The 20,972-nt window shown below is 39.1% G+C and overlaps 1 protein-coding gene across 6 annotated transcripts in view; it reads left to right on the top strand.

The window, feature by feature from the left end:
* Positions 1-2,273: 2,273 nt before the first annotated feature.
* The window catches only part of KLHL8 (kelch like family member 8), a 60,746-nt gene continuing 42,047 nt past the window's right edge, over positions 2,274-20,972 (top strand). For 2 of the 6 annotated variants that reach the window (XM_042251620.2, XM_042251619.2), the window contains exons 1-2: positions 2,274-2,471; positions 11,625-11,698. The gene's annotated coding sequence lies outside the window, so the exon portion shown is untranslated. Of the gene's footprint in view, positions 10,341-11,624; positions 11,699-20,972 lie in introns of all 6 variants that reach the window. The other 4 variants (XM_060417411.1, XM_060417410.1, XM_060417409.1 and 1 more) reach the window with 4 other exon arrangements.

Raw genomic sequence — 20,972 nt, 5'->3', positions numbered from 1 at the left:
TCACTTTTCAGACAAAGAAATGATAAATTTGTGAAGAATTGACAAGATAGTGGGGTTTGGTCTAGAGTTAGCAAATGGTGAAGGAATTACTAGGAAGAAAAGGATTAGCTTAAGTATGTTTATACAGATTTCTCAGCCCTAAATTCAATCTCTGGCAATATGAATGCCTATGATTTTCTCCTGGTTAAGGGAGGGTACCTTTTATATGGGAGTTTGAAGACCAGTTTGGGGGAAGAAGATTGGGGGTTGGAGAGACCTTCCTGCTTTTGCTGTTTTCTCAGATTCCTTCAGTTGAAGATATTCAGTACGTCAAGGTGCTATGGTTTGGGGTACCATGTTCTGAATCCCATCAAGATGTACCTTGTTTAGTAAGATATTTTTAAAAATAATTATTTGAGAGCATTGTTATGGATATATCACATTTAAGGGGAGGATTTTCCCCCAGTTTATTATTATTTGATTTGAAAATTTCATTGAATTTTTGCCTGACCTCCCCTCTCCCAGTAAAAAGTTCTAGATTAGTATACCTTCTATGCTCCCCACTCCCCTTGCCACCTTCTGCATGTGCATGCATGTGTGCTAAGTCGCTTTAGTTGTGTCTGAGTCTTTGTGACCCTATGGACCACAGCCCTCCAGGCTCCTCCATGGGATTCTCCAGGCAAGAATACTGGAGTAGGTTGTCATGCCTTCCTCCAGGGGATCTTCCCTACCCAGGGAGCCAACCCGGGCCTCTTAAATGTCTCCTGCATTGGCAAGCTGGTTCTTTACCACTAGTGCCATCTGGAAAGCCCAACCCTCTGCATACCTTTGATTTTTTTTTTTTAATATTTGTTTGGCTATAATATTTGTTAGTTGCAGTATGCAGAATCTTTCAGTTGCAAGATGTGGGATCTAGTTTACTGACCAGGAATCGAACCTGGGCGCTCTGCATTGTGAATGCAGAGTCTTAGCCACTGGACCACCCGGGAAGTCCTTGTATACCTTTATTATTTCTCATTATGTGTTTAGTTCTGTCTCTTCCACTAGCTCTTAAGTCTCCACAAGGGTAGGAACTATTCAGTTTCGTTCACTATTTCCCAGTATGCCATATACTAAGTGCTCACCAAATATTCTTGAAAAAATAAATGGAAACTATATTGAAATACTGTATAGATTTCTTTGATGTAGTTAGTAAGTACAAGCAGTTTTTTATGTCTATTAGTAGAGAAAAAAGAGCAGTTCTATAAGCATTTTTTAGGGGACACTGAACATGCAATTTAAAAGTTCAAATTATAAATAAATTCTATTAGAATATGTCCTTATTAAATACAGTATTACATCATACTTCCAGACAAATTTTGCAATTTTTGTATGTACGTGCACACTAAAACTGGTCTTGGTCCACTTTTCTTAGTTCGTTCATATTAAATTTTTGAAACATGATGTCTTGAAGAGAAATATTCTGAAGTACTAAGATTTATTTCTATTTCTGCTATTTTAAAATGGAAAAGTGATTTTTTTCCCCCCTAGAACTGAAATTTCACATAGTTGGGCTTACCTTGGGGTTTTTACATAAGATGCAATTTTTTTTCCTAAAGGCTCTCTTCTAGCTAAATCAATCGAAACCTATGTATTAATATTTATAAATGTACCAGGATTGAATTTATTCTGAAATAGATTCCTAGGGTTGTGAAAGCTAGAGCTTGCTCTAACAAAAGATTTTAGCCTTCAAATTTTCTTTCTTTGCTCGCTCATCTATCCCCTCCAACATTTCATTGACTTTATAGAAAAATTAGTTGATTTCAACATCATTTTCACTTGCAATGGTTTTTAGCAGTGAGTGCTCAGGTCGACCAACTGCTTCCTTGGTCTTACAAGCTATGGGTAAGTAGTTATATAAACACCAGATGTTTTGTATCAATATACCTCTTCAAGAGCCTGTGGAGAAATTGCCAAGAACAAAAGTAGACCCTTTTTTCTTTCTTTAAAGGACAAAAACCCTAAGAACCTTTACCATTAGCGAGACGAGACTTATGGTACAGCCACAAAAGAGAAGAAACGGATAACTTCGGAGGTTAATCATGCGGTGGCCTATCTGAATCTGTGTTTTGAGGACGCCAGCCAGGTCCCGCCAGCTGTCCCCAGCATCAGGAAGGACAATATTCCTCAGCTGGGTGAAAACTCTCGCAGTCCGCGCCCGAGCGGGGCTCGGAGAGCACGCGGGGTGGGGGCGGTCCCCCGGGAGGAGGTAATTGGAAACCACACTACCCAGAGTGCTGTGCGCAGGCGCGGACGAGAGGACGCCCGGCGCCGGCTGGGCTCGGCGAGGCCGCGCACAGGGGCGCGCGTCCGTCGGGTGCTCGCGCGGGGCCGGAGCGGCGCCGTCCGGGGCTGCAGGAACCTGGCAGCGCGGCTGCATCCTTGGCGAGGCCGGGGACCGGGAAGGGGGCGGGGGTGGGGAACCGAGCGGAGGGAACCAGCCGAGGACTGAGGTAACCGGGCTCTCGCCCCCCGCCCCCACTCCCTCTTTCCCTTGTGCGGTGCTGTCCGCTCGTGCGAAGTCCTCCGTCACCTCAGCCCCGAGCCCAAATCGTAGCGCCGCCCGGGCTCGCGCCTGTGGCGGAGAAACTCCCCGAGTCCTGCACGCAGGAACCAAACTCCCCTGCCCGGAGGGTTTGGGCCCCTTCAGCCGCGTGGTTTCTGTCGCCCCTTCCCCCGTTTGTGGCGAGAGGCAAGGCGCGGGGTGGGGGTTAGTCGCTTTCCTCGAAGGGAACCCCGGTCTCCGGCTGCCTCAGCCTGGCTCGTTCCTCAGGCTCTTTCGAAGAAGAGAGAGGCGGGCAGGTGCTTCGCGGGGTCCGGGCGGGGGCGGCATGTGGGGGCGGGGCGGGCCGGCGGGCTGGGGCCCTGGGCTGAGGGACGCGCCGCCCGCGAGGGTCGGGGAGGCGGGCGCGGGTATCGGGGTCAGCCGCCGTCCGGGATGCTGGCCCTGGGGACGTGCTGGCCGTCCGTCCGGAGGGTTAGTCTACCCTCCGGGACTGGCCTGCCGGCGAGATGTATGGCCCCGGGGGTCCGGCTGGCGGGTGCTGGGGGCTTGCAGCTCGCCTTAGGCGGAGACTCTGCGGGGGGCGGGGGGTGGGTCGAAGAGTGCCTCTGAGTTTGAGAGCAGAAACTGCAGCCTCTTTCAAAACACGCCTCTGCTCAGTGGAGTTGTTTTACAGCCCGGGATGCCTGCTCTTTCCTCCTTTTCACGCACTTCTGGGCTTCGTTAGCCTGCTGGTTTCCCTGAGAAAGGCGATTTATCTACATCCTTCGCGCTTTCTAGCCCGGGGCTGGTCCTTGACTGGATTTGACAGTTCTAGCGTTTGGGTTTTTTGTTTGTTTGTTTGTTTTTTTTTTTGTATATTTTCCCACCTGGCAGTGTTGGATCGGGTGATTTTAAGTAGGCTATAGAACTTTTTTGTCAGGATTCTTTTCCATCTGTATTAATACTGTAACTATGCTTGGCCCTTTTAGCTTATGCTTATGTTATACTGTTTCGGGAGGATTCTTTGGGAAAATGTTCTTGCAAGAAGCTAGGTTGACACAGGTGTTTTATCTGCTGGTTGAGCTTTTTCTTTCTTTGCATTCCTCCTCTCCCCCCATCCCGGTGAGGTTAATTAATTGTTGGACTGTTGGTGTTCTTCATTCTCGTAGACCGAGGAGATTCTTTTCCTCCGTCTCCCTCCAGTGTTGATCCTGTCAGAGGGTAGTCTTGGGTAAGCAGAGGACCTCAGCTAAGCGGTGGGTTATTTCATTGGCTGCAGCTTTTCCTCCTCCTCCCTACGAGCACCCATTCTTTTGTCACTCATCCCGTGACCTACTTCAGACTTTTAGTCACTGTATATATCGCCTTTAAGATACAGAGAGTAGGAACATAAATATCAAAAGAAATTTTAGGATACCATACTCAGCTATTGCATTTAACTTCATATTAACATTTCAAGCTGCCAATACTTTAAAAATCTTTTTAAAAACATTTATTTTTAATTGGAGTATAATTGCTTTGGGGGCTTCCTGGTGTCTCATTGGTAAAGAATCTGCCTGCAATGCAGGAGGCGTGGGTTCCATCCCTGAGTGGGGAAGATCTCTCGAGAAGGAAGTGGCAACCCACTTCAGTATTCTTCCCTGGGAAATCCCATGGACAAAGGAGCCTGGTGGGCTTCCTGGGGTCACAAGAGTCTGACACGACTTACTGACTAAAAAACAACAATAATTGCTTTACAGTGTTATGCTGGTTTCTGCTGTACAACAGTGTGAAATCAGCTGTAAGTAGCATATATCGCCTGCCTCCCACTCCTCTAGGTCATCACAGAGCATTTAGCTGAGTTTCCTGTGCTATAAAGCAGCTTCCCACTAGCTAGCTATTTACACATGATAGTGTGTATTTGTCAGTGCTGTTTTTAATTCTTCCCGCCCCATTCTTCCCCACCTCTGTCCACAAGTCTTTTCTCTATGTCTGTGTTTCTATTCCTGCCCTATAAATAGGATCATCAGTATCATTTTTCTAGATTCTTTATAAAGCTGCTAATTCTTTTAACATTTGATAAGATTAGTATTATTTTCTAAGATGGTAATATATTCTGTAATAATTGCACATTCTGTTTCCTGGCAGGAAATTTAATTCACAGCCACTGAGGATAATTTTTAAAAACACTTATTTCCTCACTTGTTAAGAAGAAAGTGAGGTAGATATATTAGACCCCATATCCTTTATCAAAGTAGTTTATATTTAGAGCAATTTTAGGTTCATAGCAAATTTAAGTGGGAGGAACAGAGATTTCTCATATACCCTCTGCCCTCATGCTCCTGCCTTGCCCGGTGTAAGCACAGTCTCCCTCACTCTCAAAATCCCTACAACAAAAAGATAAATTTGTTACAGTCAGTAACCTGCATTGATATACCATTACCCAAAGTCCAGAGTTTACATTAAAGTTCACTCTTGCTGTCTATTGTATATTCCGTGGATTTAGACAAATGACCTTTTTTCAAAAAATCAAGAACTCTTAAGAAATGTAGAGAACTGAAAATGGGTTTTGTCATTTTGAAAAGATTAAAGGGGCTATTTTGAATGTCCTAAAAATTAATTTCAAGAATTTTATGTTTTAAAACATTGGATATCTAAACTGGTTTTTTATATCTGAATTTTCAACAAAGGTTAATTTTTATATATTAAGAACTAAAGCGATGAGGAAAAAGAAATACTTCATAGAATTAACAAAATGTCATGTCTTTCAGTCCTAAAGCTCATTAGCTTGACCATTTCTTCACTATTCTGAAAAACGTGTATTATGTTAACCGATGAAGAAAGAAGAGATGGAACATTTAGAATAGACATTTGGGGATTTCCCTGGTAGTCCAATGGCCAGGACTCTGTGCTCCCAAGGCAGGGAGCCCAGGATTGATCCCTGGTCAGGGAATTAGATCCCACATGCTGCAACTGAGAGTTCCAATGTTGCCTTTAAAGATACCACATATTGCAGTTGAGACCCAGCACAGTTAAAGTATACTTTTTTTTTTTAAAACTGATGTCAGTATTCAGGATATAACTACACTGAAATGTGACCCATTAGGCTTTTTTTTTTTGATCTGCTTTCTTTGTTTGAAAGCCTTTTGTGGAAGCATCAAAATGTAATAATGAGCTGGAACTAGACAGTTCTAGGTTAGAATACCAGCTCTTAATTTGTTGGCTGTGTGCCCACGGCAGGTTATTTTCTGAGCCTATTTCCTTAAATGTAAAAGGGGGTAAAATATTAATTTTTATAATAGGTGAAGTCATTTTAGAAACTGTAAGGCACTATCATTTATTGATATCATTAGTCACATGCTGTATTTCAGAATGCTGTCAGTTTATTTTTTTGGTGAAAACTGCTTATGTTAAGTACTAAGAAGCTTTTTTTAAAGGCTGTACAAGAGAATTCATTGTCTGTGAATAATTTAGTTGATTCTTGTGAGTTAGAGGTAAAATTATGGAAGAGGGTCAAAAGAAAGAGAGAATTTCTACTTTGTCTCTGGTTCTTAACCTGGATCTGTGGATGTACTCATAAATGGCCTTCCAAGATTCTGTGAATTCTGTGTATATTTCTGTTTTTCTGGAGAGAAGACCCACAGCTTTCAACGTATGTTTAAAAGGAGTTCACTACCCCTTTTTAAAATAAATGGCATTAAAACATGTATACTATCATGTAAGAAAGGAATCACCAGTCTAGGTTGGATACAGGATGCTTGGGGCTAGTGCACTGGGATGACCCAGAGAAATGATATGGGGAGGGAGGTGGGAGGGGAGTTCAGGATTGGGAACTCAATGTACACCCGTCGCGAATTCATGTCAATGTATGGCAAAACCAATACAGTGTTGTAAAGTAAAATTTAAAAAAAAATTTTAAATTAAAAAAAGACTGGATTAAGGTTAACATCCATGTATCAGTGTTGGCTCACTAGTTATGACAAATGTACAATAGTAATACAAGATCTTAACATTAGGGGAAATGGGGTGAGGGAGATATTGGAAGTCTTTGTATTATCTTTGCAGCTTTTTCATAAACCTAAAACTATTCTAAAAATAAAATAATTTAAAAATGGGAGTGTAATAGCTTTACAATGTTGTGTTAGTTTCTGTTGTACAACAAAGTGAATCAGATATGTGTATACATATGTCTCCTCCCTCTTAGACCTCCCATCCATCTAGATCATCGCTGAGTTTTCTGTGCTGTATAATAGCGTCCCACTAGCTATTGATACCTGTAGTGTGTGTGTATATATCCACTATACATATATATGCTACTCTTTCAATTCATCCCGCCTCCTCTTCCCCTCTGTGTGTCCATATGTCTGTTTCCTATGTTCTGTGTCTCTATTCCTGCCAGGCTAATAAGTTCATCTGTATCATTTTTTTGGATTCCACATACATGTGTTAATATACAATATTTTTCTTTCTGAGTTGTCAGAATGAGAACACTGTAAGACAGACTCTAGGTTCATCTACATCTTTACAAATGACCCAACTTTGTTCCTTTATATGACTAATATTCCATTGTATATATGTATCACATCTTCTTTATCCGTTCATATATCAATGGACATTTAGGTTGCTTCCATGTCCTGGCTGTTGTAAATAGTGCTGCAGTGAGCATTGGGGTACATGTGTCTTTTCGAATGATGGTTTTGTAATCTATTCTGTAATAATTGCACATTCTGTATCCTGGCAGGAAATTTAACTCATGGCCACTGAGGGTAATTTTTAAAAACACTATTTCCTCATTTCTTAAGAAGAAAGTGAAGTAGATATATTAGACCCCACACCCTTTATCAAAATACTTTATGTTTAGAGCAGTTTTAGGTTTATAGCTAATTAAGTAGGGGAACACAGATTTCATATACCCTCTGCTCTCATATGCCTCCTGCTTTGCCCCATGTATGCACAGTCTCCCCACCATCAAAATCCCCACACCAACCCACATTGTGGGTTACAGTCAGTGAACCCACAATGATATACCATTATCCAAAGTCTAGAGTTTTACATTAAGGTTCACTCTTGGTGTCTGTTATATATTCTGTGGATTTAGACAAATGACCCTTTTTCAAAAGAACTCTTAAAAAGAGTTATAGAGAATTGAAAATGGGTTTGTCATTTTGAAAAGGTTAAAGGGACTATTTTGAATGTTGGGATTCTCCAGGAAGAATACTGGCGTGGGTTGCCATTTCCTTCTGCAGAGGATCTTCCCAACCTAGGGATCAAACCTGAGTCTCCCACACTGCAGGCAAACTCTTTACTGTCTGAGCCACTGTGGAAGCCCAAAAATTAATTTCAAATGGCTTTGTGTATTAAAACATCAGATATTTAAACTGGTTTCTTATATTTGAATTTTCAACAAAGGTTAATTATTTTTATATATTGAGAACTAAAGAGATGAGGGAGAAGAAATGCCTCTTAGAATAACCAAATGCCCTATTTTTCAGTCCTAAAACTCCTTAGCTTGACCATTTCTGAGAAGTATGTTTTGTGTTAACCAGTGAAGAATAAATGGAACATTTAAAATATACATTTTTTAAATAATGTCAATATACAAGATATAAGCATATAAAATGTGACCCATTAGCCTTTTTTAAAAAAAAATTATTTGTTTGAAGGGCTTTTGTGGAAGCATCAGGATATAATAATGTATTGAGCTCAGTTCTGAAACTAGACAACTCTGGTTTAGAATATCAGCTTTTCACTTTTGACTGTGTGAACCAAAAATGGTCTTCCAAGAATCTGAATTCTGTGTGTTTTTTTCTGGGGAGAAGACGCACAGCTTTCAACATAAGTTTAAAAGGAGTTCACAACCTTTTTTAACTGAACCACTTAGATAACAACCATTAGCTTCAGTTATCTAAGGAGGTTTCTGTACTAGATTTTTTGCATATTATTTCCAAAATTAGTGTTTTTGAGAAAAAGTGAACAGAATTTTGTGTGTATGTGTATACAGATGCTTTTTGAAGCACTGCAAATGCCTGTTTTTCTTCTAGAACTGGAGGTTGATATTTTTGATGTAGTATGTTGATAGCAGTAAAAGTGCTGCTGCTTACACCTGGAGTACACACCACTGATTGATCGTCACTGTTACTGCGTTAATTTCCACGCCCCTCACCCCCCTACTCCTCTAGTGTTGATGGGCAGTAGACTGCGGGGTGAAGAATGCACCCTAGTACCATCCAGCACATTGGAATAGTATTTTGAAATGTTAAAAGATAACTTGGTTTGTTTATCCTAAAATCTGGATTTTTTTTCTTTTCTCAACAAAATACTAAAATGCTAATGAAAATTAAGTATTTTTTCTTCCAAGCTAGGTGATGATACTTACATTGTATATTTGTGGTGTGATATTTCATCATATATAGCACAGAGTATGAAGTTATATTGAATCCTAATTGATGATCATTTTAAGGTTCAGCACTGCTAGTTTGGAAAGAATATGAAATTTATAATCAGCTTATGTAGATTAGATGGTGATTTGTGATTTTAATTATGACATTTAAAATTGATCTTATTTGCATTTTGTGAATTTAAGAAGTATGTTAGAATTCTAAGATTGAGTTCATTCTTGTAATAGAGTTTGGAAGTAAGCTGCATCAAACTGCCCTGTTTTCTTTGTTAGTGATAGGTTGCTGACCTATAGGGCTTTACAGTGTGAAACCAACTTCTGTTTCTGGTTCAATTACCGGTAGCAGTCACAAGGTCTAAAGACTATGAGATGGATCAAGTGGTGGTATACCAACTTACGAATGAATCTATTCAGTGAAGTAACGTGTTTTTGTCTTTTTGAATTTCTTCTTTTTTCTTTGATATTGGTATTTCCATTTGATATCTGAATGCTTTTCGCAGTTCAAGGTTTTAAATAAATAGTTGGGGATTTATAGACTAATTAGTCTATAAATTAGTAGCAGAATTGTGTTCAACTCTCTAGACTTGCACTTTTTACAAAATCTGAGGTCTGTATGTCAAAGATCAATTAGAGATGAATGTCAGCATTTGCATAGTCCCACATATATATATTTGTCACTATGCTGCATCTTTTGTTATTTTATTGCAGAGGATTGCTTATTTCTTTAATAATGAAAATGTGAGTTTAATTAGGTAGAAATGGAAAACAGAAGAATCATTTTAGCAAAAATTTTACCTGTGGAAATACTGTCACATTAAAAAGATCAGTGTTTTTATAAGGGAAAAGAATCTGAAAAAGAAAACGTGTAACTGAGTCACTACACAACATTATAAATTCACTATACTTCAAATGAAAAAGGTCAGTGATTTTATGTATATTTTCTTACTCTTAAAGTTTAAAAAAATGAAAAAACATTTTCTGTCTGGGGAGAATATTATATCCATATTGTGGTTCCATAATCTAAACATACCATGCAAAGATGTAGTTGCACTCCTGGTGCAAAGACAGAATTAATGCCGTCTTCAGCCTCCTGTTAAGAGTTTTGGCTGTACAGTCATGCATGCCTGTGTTGAGACCTAGGCATTGCCACTTAATAGCTGTGTGACCTTGGGTAGGTTTCTTAACTTCTCTGAGCCTTATTATCAACAGCTATAAATATAGTAATAATACTGCTTTGAATTATCCTGAGGAACAGAATGAATAAATGTGAAATATCTAACTCAAATAATAGCGCTTGCTTATATAGCTTATGTGCCAGACAGTTTATTAACTCATTTAGTCCTTATAACAGTCTTAAGTTTGTATTGCTACTTTCCTCATTTTTACAGGTGAAGAAACTGAGGCTAATAAAAGATTATGTAACTTAACCAGAGTCATATAGTCATACATGCAAAGCAGATAGTAAGTACTCAACTAATGCTGACTACTGTATCCAGGGGTCCCCAACCTCCAGGCCTCGGACCAGTACCTCCTGTCAGATCAGTGCCGGAATTAAATTAGAAATAAAGTGTACAATAAATGTAATGCAGTTGAGTCATCCTGAAACCACCGTTTCCAGTTCATGGAAAAATTGTCTTCCATGAAACTGGTTCCTGGTGCCAAAAATGGTTGGGGACCACTGGTTGTATCTATAGTTGTTTTTTTTTTTTTTTTTTTTTAAAGAAAGGCTTAGAGCAATATAACCAGTTCTCATCTTTTGCTATAGTGAAAAATGCTTCTGAATGTAGATCACTATATAGCTTATTGTATTTCTTTGCTGGGAAAAATGTTGATTGGAGGGTTGTGTTCTTCACCGAGGACTGAGGATCATATAATTTATAAAAGCAATAGTGTCAGTTTATTGAATGCTTACTGTGAACTAGGTACAGGGCTAAGTATTAATACATTACATATATTACTTCATTTATTATTCACAGCAGTCTTAACAGTATGCTCAGAGTGGTTTTAAGTAACTTGCCTAAGGTTATACAGCTAATGGGACTCTCAAAACTGGCTCTTAAGTCTGCTATTAACTGCTAGTTTTTGTGCCTTGTGTTAAATACGACTATAGTTTTCTCTAAAAAGGAAGGCAACGAGTTAGTTTTAAATAGAAAAAAGTACTCTCATAGTTTAGAACCAGAAGTACACAGGCTCTCTGTATCCGCAGATTCCATATATGTAAATTCGAGGAAACTCAGATGAAAACATTCAGGGAAAAAACAATCCAGAAAATTCCAAAAAGCAAAACTTGGATTAGCTGCACACTGGTGACTTATTTACATAGTATTTACATGGCATTGTTGTTTATTGTTCAGTTGCTAAGTTGTGTTTGACTGTTTGCAGTCCCAGAGAGGATTTAAAGTAAATGAGAGGAGGTTGTACAAGGTTATATGCAAATACCATGCATGCCATTTTATGTAAGGGACTTGAGCATCCTTGGATTTTGGTATGATGGGCTGTGTCCTGGAACTAATCCACCAGGAAACTAAGGGAAGGCTGTAAACAGTGATTACCCAAATCTGTGGTCTCTTGGGCCAAGCCTAGCTTGCTGCTGGTTTTGTAAAGTTTTATCGGAACACGGCTACTCTCATTACTTTATGTGTTTATCTGTGGGTGCTTTCCTGCTGCACTGGCATAGTTGAGTAGTTGTGACAGAGTCTGGACGGTGCATAAAGCCTGAAATATTTACTGTCTGGCCCTTTACAGGAAAAGATGCTGACCCCTGACCTAGACCAACACTGTTCTTTTATAAATGAAGAAACTGAGATGTGAGAGATTAGGTAACTTCCCAGTAATGCAACTAGTTAAAATCTAGTTCCCTTAATACCTACCTCACTGTTTTTCTCCTATACCATGCTACTTCTTAAGCCTTATAAAATCAATGTGTATCATATGATCATTATATAAGGGACTGTAAAGTACTCTGAAGTATTATTATATATAAGAATATTTAACTTAGTTAAAACAGACATGCTAGCTATAGTAAGAGGAAATATTTGGTCATTTTTCTTAGAATTTGAAGAGCTTTGGGAATATACTTTGTATGGCCCGTGCCTTAAAGGTCTGTGGCTAGTTTTAAACTTACGTTTTCTTATTTTCCTCCATAAATTTCTCTGTAACCAAAAAAAAAGAGGCTGTAGAATTTATTCATTAATTGGTTTGAAAATAGCAGTTCAAGTTAGAAGCATATCACATATACATTTTTAAAAAGATCATATAATTTGTACCTAGTTTTTTCTGCTTACTATTACTTTATCCATGAGCATTTTTAAGCATTGAGGTGATGTGATAAGATTTGAATTTGGGGATGATAACTTGCAGCAGTAACAAGGATGTGAGAGAAGAGGCTGTGGGGAGGCTGTGAGATGATGGGGCCTGTGAGTAAAGTGCTGTGGCTGGAGAAGCAAGGCCAACAGTATGAGGAGAAGTTAGGGAGTAGAGTGTATGAAACTAGGTTATAGTTGGATAAGTGGAATGGGAACTTTGAGTACATATAAGCTATTGCATTTTTAATGGGGAGCCCTCTTGATCACCAAGGCTAGTTTAGATTCTCCCATGTTACCCAGTATATCTCCCTACTGTTGCCTTAACCACAGTATTATGACCACTTGTTTGGGTCCCAAATGGATGACTCAAGCTCCTTAATAGTAGAAATTCTGTCTTATTCATCTTTTTTGGGGGGTGGAGGGGACTTATTTTAGATAATTTTAAAAATTAGATTATGCTTGTGCATAAATTTTTTTTCCCCTCTGGAGGAGGGCATGGCAGCCCACTCCAGTATTCTTGCCTGGAGAATGCCATGGACAGAGGAGCCCGGGGGTCTACAGTCTATAGGGTCGCAGAGAGTCAGACATGACTGAAGTGACTTAGCAGGCATACATTTTTTTTTTTTTTTTTTTAAGGAAAATACAAGAGATAGACCGGATAAGGTATTCCTGAATTTCTTCACATTTAGGTCTGGCTCTTACAGCATTTTAAGGAGTCTTTTGTTTTTTCCATACATTATAACCTCCTAGTCCATCTGCAACATAGATGGTGCAGCCTTCCATTAGTGTGCTGTATCATCTGCTGAGGGATTTTCTTTTAGGCCACTAGCACCATCCTTCTAATTTTGGAGCAAGTACTTCTTGGTGTGTAATGCATATTATTTTTGCATGTATCTTGGTAGCAAAGTGTAATACAACCTCACCTACTCTGGCTGCTTTTCTTGAGCCCCTTTAAGTAATTTTCTTCAGATACTGTAGTGAAAACTAGTTTGTGAATCAGTACCTTGGTAAAGACAATAGCAATGAATGACTAGAAAAATGAAATTTAAAAAGATACACAAAATGCAAACTTCAATTTTTATGAAATTCAACAGACATAAAATTATTGTCAAATACAACTTTGTTCTAAGAGTTTCTAGGCACTCGATTTTTGTACCTACCTCATTGCAGTGTGTTTAAAAAAAAAAAAATGTGGACCAGACCCACTTTGAATAGCACTGTTCTAAAGCCCTTTGTTGTTGCTTTGCATGTTCACCTGTGAGTTTCCAGAACCTGCAATATAACATCTGATGACTGATTGAATAATTAAATATAAGGCAAGTGGTATTTATCCTTAACACTGACAGTATTTGGGTTTTTTTGTGAAATGTTATAAAACCACATGACCAGTATATATCATATCCTTTAGTGTATATATGTGTGTGTGTGTTGGTTTATGTGTTTATCTTGTAAAGACAAAAGGAGTTCCCAAACTCCTAAGACTGATTCTCATATAGCCATGGTAACAATTAGTCATCAGAACCAGTTTGAAATCGGCTTACTTAATAACTGACAGTTCTTTAGCGTTGGTTTTAAGTCTGTTTAATGAATCAGTAACAACGTAGTGAATAAGATTTTGCAAGCCTCTGAAAGTTCACCAGCCACTAAGCACCACACTCCCTTCCAAACTGAGATTAGCAATGTGCTCTACTCAGAGAGTATATGCCTGACCAGCAGGGCTCTCACTGGAGTATATAATAATTCTCAGCTTTGTGTTTTGTTTCATATATTGAATGGGAAATATCCCAATTTTGGACACTTGGAAACAAATTATTGGTAAATTAATTTTTTATTAGACTTTATGTTTTTATTCAGATAATTATCATTTGTTATTTGAGTACAACCCTGTGACTTCTCTGACATTCTTAAGTAATAATAATAATAGACTCTTTAAGAGTTCACAAATGTAGGTCATGAATTAGGTAAAATTCAAGTCCTTTTTAAAGCAAGTTATTTTATATTAAACTTTTAAACTATTATGATTGTAATAAACTCAGTGGTCTAATTCAAACAGGCAATGATTATGGGTAGTGGAACCGGAGTAGAATGCCTTTTTAATAAAACAGACCCTAAAATAGAAACATCTTACAAATATTCAGTGTAGTGAAAATGTTTAGGGATCCTGGAAATGACAGATTGATAACAAATAACAATTGTATCTAATATATGCTAAGAAAAACATTTTTTGTAAGTCATAGTAGTAAAGTTTTGGAAGTTACGTGTATCTTTAATGAGTAGGAACTACTGAAACTTGTCAATTCAGTTTGTCAAAGAAGCAGATTCTCCTTTAATTATTGGCACAATATATTTTCTTCTGGATCATCTGATTCAAAATTTAAAATCTCAGTGCACAGCAACTAGAGAGTAGCTGCCACTTCTCGCAACCAGAGAAAGCCCATGCACAGCAACAAAGACCCAGGGCAACCCATAAATAAATTTAAAAAATTTAAATTTCTGCTATTTGCTTTTGTTAAAAAGGAAATAATGAGTGTAGCTTAATTTTTTCTGACTTAAAAGTTAAAAAATGAATTTAAGCAACATATTAATCTTTGTAATAATTGAAAAATATCTTTGCTAAGTGACATCCTTTGTGATTATGGTTAAAATAATACATCCAGAATTCAGTGTTATTTTAAAGTAATTTAATTTAATTGTATGTTGATTTAGATAACAGAAAAATAGTCTCCAGGGTTCATAACTATTCTGTTTGTTTGGAAAGTATTTTTAGTACCTCTGCTAACTGTATGCTATGCTCAATGTGGGCCTAGTAGGAGTGAGTAGAAAGTGCCTATGTTTTGGGACTCAGTGTTACCAGAAATACTAATAGTAATCAGGCAATTATTACAAGTATTATAAATTTGAATAACGGTTGAGTATGGTATAATCCACTTTATAATTACAATGAAAAAGATATTAAATTGTTACAGGAGCACAGAGGAAGTACACCCAATCCAGGTTAAGAATAAGGGAGATATTTTAGGGCCTTTTTGGGCAAATAAACCTGAGTTGAGTCTTAGAAAAATGAGTTAAGAGTCAGCTGGTAAGAATGGATGTTGCTTTAAGGGCATTTCACAGTGAGAAGATAGCCTGAACAAAGGCAGAAAGATAGCATGAAGTGTGTAGAGAATTACACGCAGTCAGGTTTTTCTCTGCACAACATAAGGTGGGGTTTACCCATCTTATTTCACAAATATACACGTTAATTTTGATAAATACACATTCTCTGTCAACTTTAAGATGTGGCTCTGAAATTAATCAGAAACCACTGTAAAATAAAATACTTTCTATCATTTAAAGTCTTCATCTAACTGAATTGTGAAGAGTACAAACCAAATTTATTTTAAGGAAGCTTGAGTCTCCTGGCACTATTGCTGCCTGTAGTAGGTACTGCATCAGTAACTGTATAGCTCTGAGTTGTTTTTAGGGGTGCTTTCAGTCGAAGTGCTTCTCTTGTCCTGGAGCACAGGCTCTGGAGTGCACAGGCTCAGTCGTTGACACGTAGCCCTGTGGGATGTGCGGTCTTAGTTCCCAGACCAGGGATCAAACCTGTGTACCCTGCATTGGAAGGCAGATTCTTAACCACTGGACTACCAGAGAAGTCCTCAAAGTGCCATTTAGAATTCTTTCTACTAGTATAAATGCAAAGAAGTTTGAAAAACAGTATAAAGTGGACTGACCTATCATAGTTGTACCTTTGTGCTTTTGCTGTAAGTCCTCTTTTCTCTGATTTTTGCAAGTTGTTGTGTTTACATGTTAAAAAAATACATTTTTGTTGTTTTCTGCAGCGAATCAGTAAAACCTATGTTCTTCTTTTTGAAGTACTTTAGTCTTCAGCTGTTGGTTGACTTTATTGGCACTTAGAGGAACAAAAAAATGATCCTAACTTCCTACCTGTTTTAGTGCCATAATATACCAGGTGCTAAGTCATTTCAGTCATACCTGACTCTTTGCCACTCTATGAACCATAGCCTGCCAGTCTCCTCTGTCCATGGAATTCTCCAGACAAGAATACTGGAGTGGGTTGCCATGCCCTCCTCCAGGGATCTTCCCAGCCTGGGAGATTGAACCCGAGTCTCTTATGTCTCCTGCGTTGGTAGGCGGGTTCTTTACCACTAGTGCTGCCTGGGAAGCTCCATAATGTACTAGAGTGTGATAGAAATAAACTTCTGTGGATCATCCCTCTTTTTTTCTGTTGTGTTTATAATCTCTTACATCACCGACTCAGTGGACATGAATTTGAGTAAACTCTGGGAGATAGTGAAGGACACTGAAGCCTTGGGTGCTACAGTCCATGGGGTCACAAAGAGTCAGACACGACTTAGTGACTGAACAACAAATATTTGGGGAAGGAGTATCTTTTTTTTTTTTTCTTTCTAAGAGAATCTTAGGTACATTAAAAATAATTCCTAGGTTAGAGTTTAGGTGGAGTTACACTTTAACTCATTATAGATTTGCATTCTTTAAAGAACTTAAGTGACTGATGAGACTCAGAGAGTGAAATGTTTTAGAGTAAATATTCTTTTTGTGTTCCTGGCTTCCTGTTCTATTATATATAACATAATTTTTCAAAAATTGAAGACATTGAATTCTTTACACCATTAAAAAAAATTTTTTTTTTTTTTTTGGCTACACCAGAGGTCTTGTGGGATCTTGGTTCTTCAACCAGGGATCGAACCCTCACCCCCTGCATTGGGAGCATGGAGTCTTAACCACTGGACTTCCAAGGAAGTCCCTAAAAAGACCATTTTGAAAGAATTTGGTGTGAAACTTTTTGAGCTCTTGTCTCTTGCCCAAATCTAACATCAAATGTAAAAGCAATTTTATAAAAATGAATATTTGCTAATACCCTTTTCATAGAGCAGTCCTCTGACAAAGGAAATTATTTTATGACCGTAATAAAACTTTCTACTAGACAGAAGCTAGAGTAGTTTGATATAAGGGGGGAAATGTATGATAGTTTTAAATTGAATGTATTTAAACCTAGTGAAGTTCAAATGAGATATTAATGATACCTATAGTCACACTACCCACTTAGGACATGAAATACAGTATGACAAAAGTTCTAGATGAAAGAAGACTCATCAGGCTAACCAGTAATGTAGAACTGACTCAGTTTTTTAAAATATTGGGGAAAAAACACCCAGCCCACAAGAATCAGGTTAATTCAGTCACATATGATGCAAGCTCATGTGGGTAAGATATATAGGTGTCTGAGACATAATCTCAGTTCACACTGTGTTATATAAGTGTAAAACACAAGAGGAAGACAGTGAACAAACTAAAGAAGTACAGAGTACTGTCTGCGTTCATAGACGAAAGATCACGTCTTATTGGGAGAATTAGAGACGTCGTGGAAGAAGCATTACTTAATAAACTAGGCCTTCACATCCCTCCGCATGCGGAGAAGCTTTGAGGGCTTGTGCGTATACTTGAGGAAAGTGGAATAGTGGCGTCTGTGAAATAGTAGAAGAATGAACTGAATCAGAACTGAACTGAAACCCTAGCTTCCACAATTTTCTACCTGTGTGATAGGGCAAGTCAGGGATGTTTAGGCCATCTGTAATGTGGATGTGCGTGCCAAGTCGCTTCAGTCATGTCCAACTCTGCGACGCTATGGACTGCCACCGCCAGGCTCCTCTGTCCATGGGATTCTCCAGGCAAGAATCCTGGAGTGGGTTGCCATGCCCTCCTCTAGGAGATCCTCCTGACCCAGGGATGGAGCTCAGTGTCTCCTGCATTGGTAGGTTGGTTCTTTACCACTAGTGCTGCCACGTGATGCTTAAATGAAAGTATAGTCAGCCCTCTGTGTCTGTGGATTCTGTGTAAATGGAGGGCCAACTGTATTCTACCATGTTGTATAAGACACTTGAGCATCATCTGATTTTAGTATCTGAGGGAGGTCCTTGAACTAATCCTCTGTGGATACTGAAAGACAGCTGTATCAGTAAGATTTCTGGAAAAATACGTGACACTCAGTGGTTCAGTAAGTAGTGTTTCCCCTTCATTTCCCTATTTTATGTCAAAAATTAGTGGAGGAAAAGATTGGAAGATAGGCTGGAGTCAGAGCAAGAAGAGCCTTGAATGCCTGGATAAACTGCTGAAATGCATAATGTTAAGCAACTTGGAAGTGACACAGCCGCATAAGTCTGGCAGTCCTACGTAGATGTTTCAGGATGGGATGGAGAGGCATGGTGACTTGTTAATGAAAGATGCAGGAGTCTGAATTAGAGTGCAGTGAAGGAGAAGAGAGTTTAGGGAGAGTAGGAAGAAAGAGACAAATGGGAGACAGATTTTTCCCAAGTAGAAATCAGGAGAATTGAAATTGATGGGTTATGTAAATAAAAAAAGCAGTCAGATATGGCTCAGGTTTTTGAATGAGGGCAGCTGAAAAAATGGCATTGTCACTTGCAAAAGCAGAGGAATTAGAAAAAATAGCTGATTTTAGAGGGGAGAGGATAGAGAATTTGACTTTTCCTGTATTTTTTTTGTTCTGTGATTCTCTTTCACTTGCGATATGCTCCGAATCATAATGCAGGGGTTAACAGCACAGACTTTTGGAAAGTGTCCTGCTAGCTAGGTTTGAGTCCTGACTCTACCACTTAAAATTATTATATCCTTAGGGAATTGACCCTTTTGTCAGTATGTAGTGACACAACATAAAACTGCCCATCTAAACCATTTTTAAGTGTACAGTACATTAGTCTGTGTGGATCACAGTTAGTCTGTGTGGAAAATTCTGAAAGAGATAGGAATACCAGACCACCTGACCTGCCTCTTGAGAAACCTGTATGCAGGTCAGAAAGCAACAGTTAGAACTGGACATGGAACAACAGACTGGTTCCAAATAGGAAAAGGAGTACGTCAAGGCTGTATATTGTCACCCTGCTTATTTAACTTATATGCAGAGTACATCATGAGAAACGCTGGACTGGAGGAAGCACAGGCTGGAATCAAGATTGCCAGGAGAAATATCAGTAACCTCAGATATGCAGATGACACCACCCTTATGGCAGAAAGTGAAGAGAAACTAAAGAGCCTCTTGATGAAAGTGAAAGAGGAGAGTGAAAAAGTTGGCTTAAAGCTCAACATTCAGAAAACAAAGATCATGGCATCCGGTCCCATCATTCCATGGCAAACAGATGGGGAAACAGTGTCAGACTTTATTTTGGGGGGCTCCCAAATCACTGCAGATGGTGATTGCAGCCATGAAATTAAAAAATGCTTACTCCTTGGAAGAAAAGTTATGACCAACCTAGATAGCATATTCAAAAGCAGAGACATTACTTTGCCCACAAAGGTCCATCTAGTCAAGGCTATGGTTTTTCCAGTGGTCATGTATGGATGTGAGAGTTGGACTGTGAAGAAGGCTGAGTGCCGAAGAATTGATGCTTTTGAACTGTGGTGTTGGAGAAGACTCTTGAGAGTCCCCTGGACTGCAGGGAGATCCAACCAGTCTATTCTAAAGGAGCTCAGTCCTGGGTGTTCATTGAACGGACTGATGTTGAAGCTGAAACTCCAATACTTTGACCACCTGAAGAACTGACTCATTGGAAAAGACCCTGATGCTGAGAAAGATTGAGGGCAGGAGAAGGGAACGACAGAGGCTGAGATGGTTGGATGGCATCACCGACTCGATGGACATGAGTTTGGGTGGACTCTGGGAGTTGGTGATGGACAGGGAGGCCCTGGCGTTCATGGGGTCACAAAGAGTCAGACGCGACTGAACTGACTGACTGACATTAATCTTAAAACACTATGTACACACTGTTGTGCAACACATTTCTGGAACTTTCCATCTTGCAAAACGGAAATGCGTATATCTATTGAACAATAACTCTTCTTTTTCCCCACCCCTTCGCCTCTGACAAACACCATTTTATTTTTTTCCTGAGCATATGACTACTTTAGATACCAAGGGGGAAGGTGGAGGAGGGTGGGATGAACTGGGAGATTAGAAACGACATATGTACATTACTATGTATGAAACATAACTAAGGAGAACCTGCTGTATAGCACAGAGCACTACTCAGTGCTCTATGGTGACCTAAATGGGAAAGAAATCCAAAAAGAGGGGATCTATATGTATATTTATAGCTGTTTCATTTTGCTATGTAGTAGAAACTAACACAGCATTGTAAAGCAACTAGACTGCAGTAAAAATTACGTTAACTATTATCTTATGGTTTCTGGGAATGAGGAATCTGGACACAACTCATCTGGGTCCTCTGCTTAGGATTTCACAAGGCTGCAGTGAGGGTGCTGACCTGTGTTATCATGTGGAGGCTTAACTGTGGAACAGTCTCCTTCCACATTCATTTAGAATGGTGGGAGAATGTCTTTGCAGCAGCGTGACTGAGGACCCTAACATTTTACTGACAGGTGGAGAACTCCCTCAGATCCTGGGGATTGCCTGTAGTTTCTTGCTGCAGGGCTCTCTATCCATGGCACTTGGCTTCTTAAAGGCTTGCAGGTGACCCTCTCACTTAGTCTGTTCACCCAGTCTTATATAATGCGACATAATCAAGCGAGTGACACTCATCACCTTTCCATATTCTATCGGTTAGAAGCAAGTCACAGGTGGTTCTTATCCTCAGGGGGATTATATGAAAGCACGACTCATTGGGGGGTCACCGTTCTGTGTCCACCACAGTAACTTTAAGAAGATATTAATAACTATAATCTGTAATCTTACATTGAACATTTTGGTTCCTGTCAAAAGCTAGAAACAGTTGTTGATGTAATTAATAAG

This window comes from Ovis aries, chromosome 6 (assembly GCF_016772045.2).
Source record: "Ovis aries strain OAR_USU_Benz2616 breed Rambouillet chromosome 6, ARS-UI_Ramb_v3.0, whole genome shotgun sequence".
Classification (NCBI taxonomy): domain Eukaryota; kingdom Metazoa; phylum Chordata; class Mammalia; order Artiodactyla; family Bovidae; genus Ovis; species Ovis aries.
This window is presented reverse-complemented; position numbering and strand designations above follow the sequence as displayed.